Source organism: Hippocampus comes, unplaced genomic scaffold (assembly GCF_001891065.2).
Source record: "Hippocampus comes isolate QL1 unplaced genomic scaffold, H_comes_QL1_v1.1 scaffold111, whole genome shotgun sequence".
NCBI lineage: Eukaryota > Metazoa > Chordata > Actinopteri > Syngnathiformes > Syngnathidae > Hippocampus > Hippocampus comes.
Genome location: NW_017805698.1, coordinates 2,987,121 through 2,998,103, shown reverse-complemented (window position 1 = coordinate 2,998,103; position 10,983 = coordinate 2,987,121).

Here is a 10,983-nt window from a genome sequence, read left to right as displayed (position 1 = left end):
TTGTTTTTTACCCACAAGTACAGATGACGACTGACAGAACCCTTTCTACGATGGAACTTTCCTGTACGACTGAGAGCCTCCACAAGCAGGGAAAGCTTATAAAATCAATAAAAATCCTTAGAAAGTAACCTGTGGTGTTCATTTCATTTGTGTATGTCATTTTCTCCACCCTTCCAATGAGTGTATAGTAAGGCGTATTTAATCCAAAAAAAAAAACGACCATGTATAGTAAGGTGTTTTTGGCCGAAAAAAAAACGACCATGTATAGTAAAGCGTTTTAGGCCGAAAAAAACGACCATCTATTGTATGGTGTTTTGGGTTGAAAAAAAACGACCATTTATAGTAAGACGTTTTTAATCGAAAAAAAAAAACGACCATGTATATAAGGCATTTTTGGCCGAAAAAAAACGACCATGTATAGTAAAGCGTTTTAGGCCGAAAAAAACGACCATCTATTGTATGGTGTTTTGGGTTGAAAAAAAACGACCATTTATAGTAAGACGTTTTTAATCGAAAAAAAAAAACGACCATGTATATAAGGCATTTTTGGCCGAAAAAAAACGACCATGTATAGTAAAGCGTTTTAGGCCGAAAAAAACGACCATCTATTGTATGGTGTTTTGGGTTGAAAAAAAACGACCATTTATAGTAAGACGTTTTTAATCGAAAAAAAAAAACGACCATGTATATAAGGCATTTTTGGCCGAAAAAAAACGACCATGTATAGTAAAGCGTTTTAGGCCGAAAAAAACGACCATCTATTGTATGGTGTTTTGGGTTGAAAAAAAACGACCATTTATAGTAAGACGTTTTTAATCGAAAAAAAAAAACGACCATGTATATAAGGCATTTTTGGCCGAAAAAAAACGACCATGTATAGTAAAGCGTTTTAGGCCGAAAAAAACGACCATCTATTGTATGGTGTTTTGGGTTGAAAAAAAACGACCATTTATAGTAAGACGTTTTTAATCGAAAAAAAAAAACGACCATGTATATAAGGCATTTTTGGCCGAAAAAAAACGACCATGTATAGTAAAGCGTTTTAGGCCGAAAAAAACGACCATCTATTGTATGGTGTTTTGGGTTGAAAAAAAACGACCATTTATAGTAAGACGTTTTTAATCGAAAAAAAAAAACGACCATGTATATAAGGCATTTTTGGCCGAAAAAAAACGACCATGTATAGTAAAGCGTTTTAGGCCGAAAAAAACGACCATCTATTGTATGGTGTTTTGGGTTGAAAAAAAACGACCATTTATAGTAAGACGTTTTTAATCGAAAAAAAAAAACGACCATGTATATAAGGCATTTTTGGCCGAAAAAAAACGACCATGTATAGTAAAGCGTTTTAGGCCGAAAAAAACGACCATCTATTGTATGGTGTTTTGGGTTGAAAAAAAACGACCATTTATAGTAAGACGTTTTTAATCGAAAAAAAAAAAAACGACCATGTATATAAGGCATTTTTGGCCGAAAAAAAACGACCATGTATAGTAAGGCGTTTTTGGCCGAAAAAAAAACGATCATGTTTAGTAAGGCGTTTTTGGCCGAGAAAAACGACCACGTATACTAAGGCATTTTGGGCCGAAAAAAATGACAATGTATTGTAAGGCATTTTTGGCCGAAAAAAATGACCATGTATCGTAAGGCGTTTTTAACCGAAAAAAACGACCATGTACAGGAAGGCGTTTTTGGCCGAGAAAAACGACCACGTATACTAAGGCATTTTGGGCCGAAAAAAACGACCATGTATTGTAAAGCATTTTTGGCCGAAAAAAACGACCACGTATAGTAAGGCGCTTTTGGCCGAAAAAAACGATCATGTCTAGTAAAGCGTTTTGTAAATTGTTACTTGGTGTGAGTGTGAGTGGGAATTGTTGTGCGGAGAAGACGATCAGAAAATAGATGGCCACGCACATTGCTGAGAACACACAGGAAGGGTCAACCTGCAATCGGACCCTGCACCTCCACAGTGCAATGCCGACGCACAAACCATTTCACGACCTCTCAGGTGATGAACAAAAACTTTTCATTGTCCATAGATGTGTGTGAGCATGAAGAGTGCGGAGAAGAGGATCAGAAAATGCACGGCCAAGCACATTTTGGAGAACGCACAGGAAGGACGGAGCTGGATTCGAACCCTGCACTTCTGCAGCGCCAACACTGACGCACTAACCATTTGACTACCAGGGAGGTCATGAACACTCAGGGTTCCCACGGGTCTTTAAAGTTCATAAAAATCCATAAAGTGGTCTGAATTGTCCTTAATTTTCAGGGAAAGTTTCTAGAATCAATAAAAATTAACCTGTCGTCTTCATTTCATTTATGTATGTCATTTCTCCCACCCTTCCAATGAATAGTTTTGTCGGAAATGTGCCTGCCGCCTTTCCCCTCAAACCCCACTGTTGGGCGACATGCCTTCCTGGTTCCCGCTCTGCTTTTCCCGCCGTCACCGATCAGTTCCGATGATGATCATGTGATCACTTTGGGTCATTTCGGGCCAATTTGACATACAGTATGTCAAATAAAGGGTTAGCTGATTGCCCCTAAAAATAAAGATGTGCCCTTCCTTTGGCAACAATGATTTGAACACCAGCTCAGTAATATGTGTCTTTCTGTTCATTAAATCCACCGTGAATCCCCAGCTGAATGGAGAAAAAGTCCTTAAAAATTGCTAAATTAGCCCTCAAAAGTCCTTTAAGGGTCCATAAATAAAATCAAGTGTCCCAAGGTGTCAGTGTGAGCGCAAAGAGGATCAGAAAATGGATGGCCACACGTTTTTGGAAACCAACGTAGGGATGGGTAAAAAATGCAACCTCACACCGATCGGCCAGAGCCAGAATCGAACCCTGCACCTCCGCAATGCAATGCTGACGCACTAACAATTCGACGACCAGTGAGGTGATGAACAAACACTTTACATTGTCCAGAGGTGTGAGTGTGAGCCCGAATAGTGTGGAAAAGAGAATCAGAGAATGTATGGCCACATACATTTTTGAGAACACAGAGGAAGGACAGAGCTGGATTCGAAACCTGCACCTCCACAGCCCAACGTCAACGCACTAACCATTCGACTACCAGGTAGGTCATGCCCACCTTACATTGTCCCGATATAAGACCCTTTTTTTAAATGCGAGCGCATGGATCCTAAGGCTTTTTTTTTTTTGTAAAGTTTTTTTTTAAGGATAGTAAGGCATTTTTCACAATCACAAAAAAAATAACCACATATAGTAAGGTGCTTTTAGCACACAAAAAATGACCATGTATAGTAAGGCGTTTTGGGCCAAAAAAAAACGACCATGTATCGTAAGGTGTTTTGGGCCAAAAAAAAAACCAACGATGTATAGTAAGGCATTTTGGGCCGAAAAAAATGACCATGTATAGTAAGGCGTTTTGGGCCAAAAAAAAACGACCATGTATCGTAAGGGGTTTTGGGCCAAAAAAAAAACCAACGATGTATAGTAAGGCATTTTGGGCCGAAAAAAATGACCATGTATAGTAAGGCGTTTTGGGCCAAAAAAAAACGACCATGTATCGTAAGGGGTTTTGGGCCAAAAAAAAAACCAACGATGTATAGTAAGGCATTTTGGGCCGAAAAAAATGACCATGTATAGTAAGGCGTTTTGGGCCAAAAAAAAACGACCATGTATCGTAAGGGGTTTTGGGCCAAAAAAAAAACCAACGATGTATAGTAAGGCATTTTGGGCCGAAAAAAATGACCATGTATAGTAAGGCGTTTTGGGCCAAAAAAAAACGACCATGTATCGTAAGGGGTTTTGGGCCAAAAAAAAAACCAACGATGTATAGTAAGGCATTTTGGGCCGAAAAAAATGACCATGTATAGTAAGGCGTTTTGGGCCAAAAAAAAACGACCATGTATCGTAAGGGGTTTTGGGCCAAAAAAAAAACCAACGATGTATAGTAAGGCATTTTGGGCCGAAAAAAATGACCATGTATAGTAAGGCGTTTTGGGCCAAAAAAAAACGACCATGTATCGTAAGGGGTTTTGGGCCAAAAAAAAAACCAACGATGTATAGTAAGGCATTTTGGGCCGAAAAAAATGACCATGTATAGTAAGGCGTTTTGGGCCAAAAAAAAACGACCATGTATCGTAAGGGGTTTTGGGCCAAAAAAAAAACCAACGATGTATAGTAAGGCATTTTGGGCCGAAAAAAATGACCATGTATAGTAAGGCGTTTTGGGCCAAAAAAAAACGACCATGTATCGTAAGGGGTTTTGGGCCAAAAAAAAAACCAACGATGTATAGTAAGGCATTTTGGGCCGAAAAAAATGACCATGTATAGTAAGGCGTTTTGGGCCAAAAAAAAACGACCATGTATCGTAAGGGGTTTTGGGCCAAAAAAAAAACCAACGATGTATAGTAAGGCATTTTGGGCCGAAAAAAATGACCATGTATAGTAAGGCGTTTTGGGCCAAAAAAAAACGACCATGTATCGTAAGGGGTTTTGGGCCAAAAAAAAAACCAACGATGTATAGTAAGGCATTTTGGGCCGAAAAAAATGACCATGTATAGTAAGGCGTTTTGGGCCAAAAAAAAACGACCATGTATCGTAAGGGGTTTTGGGCCAAAAAAAAAACCAACGATGTATAGTAAGGCATTTTGGGCCGAAAAAAATGACCATGTATAGTAAGGCGTTTTGGGCCAAAAAAAAACGACCATGTATCGTAAGGGGTTTTGGGCCAAAAAAAAAACCAACGATGTATAGTAAGGCATTTTTGGCCGAAAAAAATGACCATGTATAGTAAGGAATTTTTGGCTGAAAAAACGACCATGTATAGTAAGGCGTTTTTGGCCGAAAAAAACGACCACGTATTGTCAGGCGTTTTTAGCCGACAAAATGATCATGTAAGGCGTTTTCAGCCGAAAAAAAGGGCCATCTATTGTCAGGTGTTTTGGGCCGAAAAAAACAACCATGTATAGTAAGGCGTTTTTCGCCGAAAAAAACGACCATGTATACTGAGGTGTTTTTGGCTGAAAAAAAGCGACCATGTACAGGAAGGTGTTTTGGGAAGAAAAAAACGACCATGTAAAGTAAGGCGTTTTTTGCCAAAAAAAAAAAAAAAAACGAACATGGATACTAAGGCATTTTTGGCTGAAAAAACGACCATGTAGAGTAAGGCGTTTTTGGCCGAAAAAAACGACCACGTATTGTCAGGCGTTTTTAGCCGAAAAAATGACCATGTATAGTAAGGCGTTTTGGGTTGAAAAAAACGACCATGTATAGGAAGGCGTTTTTGGCCGAAAAAAATGACCATATATAGTCAGGCATTTTCGGACGAAAAAAAAACGACCATGTATAGTAAGGTGTTTTTGGCTGAAAAAAAACAATGAAGTAAGGCGTTTTTAGCCGAAAAAAATGGCCAAGTATTGTCAGGCATTTTGGGCCGCAAAAAACGACCATGTTTAGGAAGGCATTTTTAGCCGAAAAAACGACCATGTTTAGTGAGGCGTTTTTGGCTGCAAATAACGACCATGTATAGTAAGGCGTTTTGGGCCAAAAAAAACGACCATGTCTAAAAAGGCGTTTTTGGCCGAAAAAAACGACCAAGTATAGTAAGGCGTTTTTGGCCGAAAAAAAACGACCATGTATAGTAAAGCGTTTTTAACCGAAAAAAACGACCATGTACTGTAAGGCGTTTTTAGACGAAAAAAAACGATCATGTCAGGCGTTTTTAGCCGAAAAAAATGGCCAACTATTGTCAGCCGTTTTCGGCCTCAAAAAACGACCATGTTTAGGAAGGCATTTTTAGCCGAAAAAAACGACCATGTTTTGGAAGGCGTTTTTGGCCGAGAAAAACGACCCTGTATAGTGAGGCGTTTTTAGCCGAAAAAAATGGCCAAGTATTGTAAGGCGTTTTGGGTTGAATAAAACGACCATGTATAGTAAGGCGTTTTGGGCCCCCAAAAAACCGACCATGTACACTAAAGGCGTTTTGGGCCAAAAAAAATGACCATGTCTAATAAGGCGTTTTTGGCCCAAAAAAACGACCAAGTATAGTAAGGCGTTTTTGGCCGAAAAAAAACGACCATGTATAGTAAGGCATTTTTGGCAGAAAAAAATGACCATGTTTAGTCAGGCGTTTTTCGCCGAAAAAAACGCCCATGTATACTAAGGCATTTTTGGCCGAAAACAACGACCATGTATAGTAAGGCGTTTTTAACCGAAAAAAACGACCATGTATTGTAAGGCGTTTTGCGTTGAAAAAAAATGACCATGTATAGTAAGGCGTTTTTGGCTGAAAAAAACAACCATGTATAGTAGGGCGTTTTTGGCCAAAAAAAAACGATCATGTACAGTAAGGCGTTTTTGGCCGAAAAAAACAACCATGTATAGTAAGGCGTTTTTAACCGAAAAAAACGACCATGTATAGTAAGGTGTTTTTGGCTGGAAAAAACAACCATGTATCGAAAGGCCTTTTTAGACGAAAAAAATGACCATGTATGTAAGGTGTTTTGGGTTGAAAAAAAACGACAATGTATAGTAAGGCGTTTTTAACTGAAAAAAACGACCATGTATTGCAAGGCGTTTTTAGACGAAAAAAATGACCACGTATCGTAAGGCATTTTGGGTTGAAAAAAAAGGGACCATGTATAGTCAGGCGTTTTCAACCGAAAAAAACGACCATGTATAGTAAAGGCGTTTTTGGCCGAAAAAAAACAACCATGTTTAGGAAAGCGTTTTTCGCCGAAAAAAAACGACCATGTATTGTAAGGCCTTTATTGACCAAAAAAAAACAACCATGTAAAGTAAGGCGTTTTTTGCCCCCCCCAAAAAAGGACCATGTATACTAAGGCGTTTTTGGCTGAAAAAACAACCATGTTTTCTCAGGCATTTTGGGCCGAAAAAACCGACCATGTAGAGTAAGGCGTTTTTGGCCGAAAAAAAAAACGACCACGTATAGTAAGGCATTTTCGGCCGAAAAAATGACCACGTATAGTAAGGTGCTTTGGGCGGAAAAAAACGACCACATATAGTAAGGCGTTTTTGGCCGAAAAAAACGACCATGTATTGTCATGCGTTTTTAACCGAAAAAAATGACCATGTATGTAGTAAGGCGTTTTGATTTGAAAAAAACGACCATGCATAGTAAGGCGTTTTTGGCCGAATAAACGACCATGTATAGTAAGGCGTTTTTTGCTCAAAAAAAACGATCATGTAAGGCGTTTTTGGCCAAAAAAAAAACGACCATGTCTAATAAGGCGTTTTGGGCCCAAAAAAAAAAACGACCAAGTACACTAAGGCATTTTTGGCTGAAAATAACGACCATGTATAATAAGGCGTTTTGGGCTGAAAAAAAACGACCATTTATAGTAAGTCGTTTTTGGCTTCGAAAAACGACCATGTATGCTCAGGCGTTTTGGGCCGAAAAAAACGACCACGTATAAGAAGCCATTTTGGGCCGAAAAAAAACGAGCATGTATAGTAAGGCGTTTTTGCCGAAAAAAACCCAATCATGTATAGTAAGGCGTTCTGGGCCGAAAAAAACGACCATGTATAGCATGGTGTCAAAGTCAAGGCCCGGGGGCCCTATCCGGCCCGCCATGTTATTTTATGTGGCCCGCGAAAGCAAATCATATGTGTCAACTTCCATGGCCCTTGCTTAAATCCGTACCGAAATCTCAACTTGTCACATGTAATAAATATCGGTGACATTTTGCAATAACTTTGTGACCTGGTTTACACTCACTTGAACAAATACTTGATTGATTTCAAAACTAGTGAGCCATCACTTCTTTTGTGTACAAGTAATAATACGATGTGATGATTAAACATTTATTCGGCGTCAATTTCGTAACGGCCCTCTGAGGGAAGATGTACCTCCAAAGTGGCCCGCGCCAAAAATGAGTTTGACACCCCTGATGTATAGGAAGGCGTTTTGGGCCGAAAAAAAACGAGCAAATTTTTTTTTTTTTTTTTAAGTCCGCAAAAAGTCCGCAAACAGTCTGCGAGAAGCTGCGAAAGTCAGCAAAACAACAGCGAGTCACATAGAACAACATATACAGTACTGTACTACATGTAGATGAAAAAAACTTTTTTTTTTTTTTTTTTTAAGAATATGTTTGAAAAAATCCGCGATGCACTGAAGCCGTGATAAACGAACCGCGAAATAGTGAGGGATCACTGTACGTACTCTAAATGAGATGATATGTTATTCGATTATTTCTTAATGTAACTTTGTGCTATACATCAGCAGAAAGGGGACGACAAATTGTAGTTGGTTTTATTTGGAAAAAGTTAGTTTTGTCGATTTATGTTATGTTTGTTCATTTGGACAAATACAAAAAATAAGCATGCATGACAGATCTTCAAAAAAGATATTTTCTTCTTTTTCAGTTTTTTTTTCCAGATATATTTTGGAAATATATCCATCCATGCTATTAAGTGAACTGTACTTCGGTGATATACAGTACCACAAGTAAACTAAGTTTATCTCTTTAAAACATCCTCCATGCAATGTCTTTCATACATTGCATGTAGTGAACTGCAACAGCTTGAAAACGAAACCTAATGTGCTGACACGCATATATAAAAGTCGGAGGGGCGGGTGGGTGAACAGTTTGTGACTCATGCTGGGCCAATGTGGAGCAGTCCTTGAAGGACCGTTTCATTACCGGCCGTATTGCATATCGCCCCGCTTAAGGTGTCTGCCAGCGGAATCACTCTGTGACCATAAAAGCAGCCTTTGATCGTTCGCTAACGTTTGAAGATGGAAATTAAAAAGAGTTGACCAAAAAAAAAAAAAAAAAGTGCGCCGCAGCAGAATCGCACCATCCATCCTCAGGCCTTACATGAGTTTGCATCATGACGTTTTACCGAACAGGCCCCTCTCTTCCTCTCTTTGGTCATCCACTTCAGCACTTCAGCACCAAGCAGAGGGCAAAATCACCTTTAAATTAGGCCCCCACCCCCACTCAGACCCACACACACACACACACACACACGCCACATTGTTGTTTTTTTCACTTTCTCTCTTATATATTTAATACAGAGCAATGGTTGAATTGTGGAGATATATTTGTGTTCTCATTTTAGCAATGTTCCTTTTCTGGGCAGCACATTGTCCTAGAGGTTAACGTGTGCCTCACAATTCTAAGGTACTAACTTCAAGTCTGGGCTCACTTGATTGCCTTTATACCGTGGTGCCTTTATATGAGTTCAATTTGTTCCATTGCGACACTGTTATCTGAAATCATTTACCCCTATTGAAATGAATGGAAAAGCCATTAATCTGTTCCAGCAATCCCACAACACTGAGCATTTGTTTGTTATTAAAGCAATAGTATTCTGTAATATTGTGCTTAAAGATATAGTTGTAACATGATTAAACAAAATGTCAAGAATGAGCAAGTTTATGTCCTTTTTTTGTGCGTCATTTCAATGGAGATTGTACTGAATTGAACGGTGTACATTGAAACTGTAACATTTATTTTGTGAATGCAAACACTTTGTTTTTCTTCTTTCTTCTTTCTACCCACAATCTTGCTGCTGTAGACTGTAAATTTCCCCAATGTGCGACAAATAAAGGATATCTTATCTTACTGCTTCTTGGTCAACCTGGGGGCAGTATAATACAGAAAAATGGACACGGCTCCTCAGTAAGCTTTCTTCGCAGAGGACAAAGAATATATGTCTGTGAGTATTGTATTTGTCTGTCTACTGTGCATGTTGCTCCTCTGTTCATGTTCACAGTTTTGTTTTGTTTTATACCTGTGTAAGGTGTTTTGCATTGTTTGTTAGCATTAAACTAACAGACAATGTTTAGGCAATTTAGGTGGTTGTTCTCTCTGTCTTTTTTCAATGAGTTTGGCAATTTTGCATATCATCCGAATCGCTCACTGCACAATTGAAAACATGTTTGAGGGTGGTGGCAGTTTTGAGCTCATGAACGTATTATTCCAAATGTAATCAATGTCACTGTGGACTTTTGTTTTGAAAGGCAACCAAATGCCAGTCGGACCAGTTTCACAGAACAAATAGTAGTGGACCTTGGATGAAGCATTGTTCTGTAGTTTTCCTGATATCATCTGCGTCAGCACTTGATTCATCAACAATCTTTTTAGTGAGTATGCCTCTACATTTTTTTTCCAGAAACGAATGATCATTAAACTCCATCTTATTCCGCACTGTTTTGCCATTGCAGAAAAAAAAAACAGAATCAATCGACGCAAACGCAGGAGGGCGAGGAAAATGGAAAAAAAATCAATGTGGCTTTCAAGTCAAGGTGAGAACGTTCTCAGGACAGCTCATCACTCTGACGTGTAACGTATTGTCTTTCCTAATCACTCTGAAAATAGATGCACATTCTCTTCACGGCATCCACTTACAGATGTCAACATTTCGGTCTGTATCAGGTGACGAACATGTGCACGTGCGGTACTGGCAACTCACCCAACCTAAATGTTCAAATAAGTTTCAAACGTGAGTGAGCCACAAACAAATTTTCTTCAAGTCAGAGCGCATTGAAAAAAACAAGGCGTTGAATTTACTCAATTTTATTTTGCCAAGTGGTTGCATAAAATAAAATCGTCTGGATCCAGATACTATTTTTTTTATTTTTTTAAGTAGACTATACATCTACTTACAGAATGCACGCAAACTTTACACAGGAAAGCCAGAGCTCAGACTTGAACCCTGAATCTCTTAGCAGATGTGCCATCTACTCGTGCAGCTTGCTTCCTTCAAAGGAATAGTTACTGTTAGATTCTGTCAACAAAATACAAAACGAAAGAAAAAAGCAGTTTCATTAGTATTTATTGATAAGAAAATAACAGAAGCTTCAGAACATAAAACTCAAAACTGTGATATTGGTAGAAACCCAATTTATGTGAATAGTAGTTTCACTTGTGCCTTTTGCTGTGTAACCAACGCGTATGGTATATGATTTTTTTTTTTTCGGGTAAATACAGACATGCAAATTGTTGTATTGTTGATGCCACCATTTTAAAATAAATATTTCAAA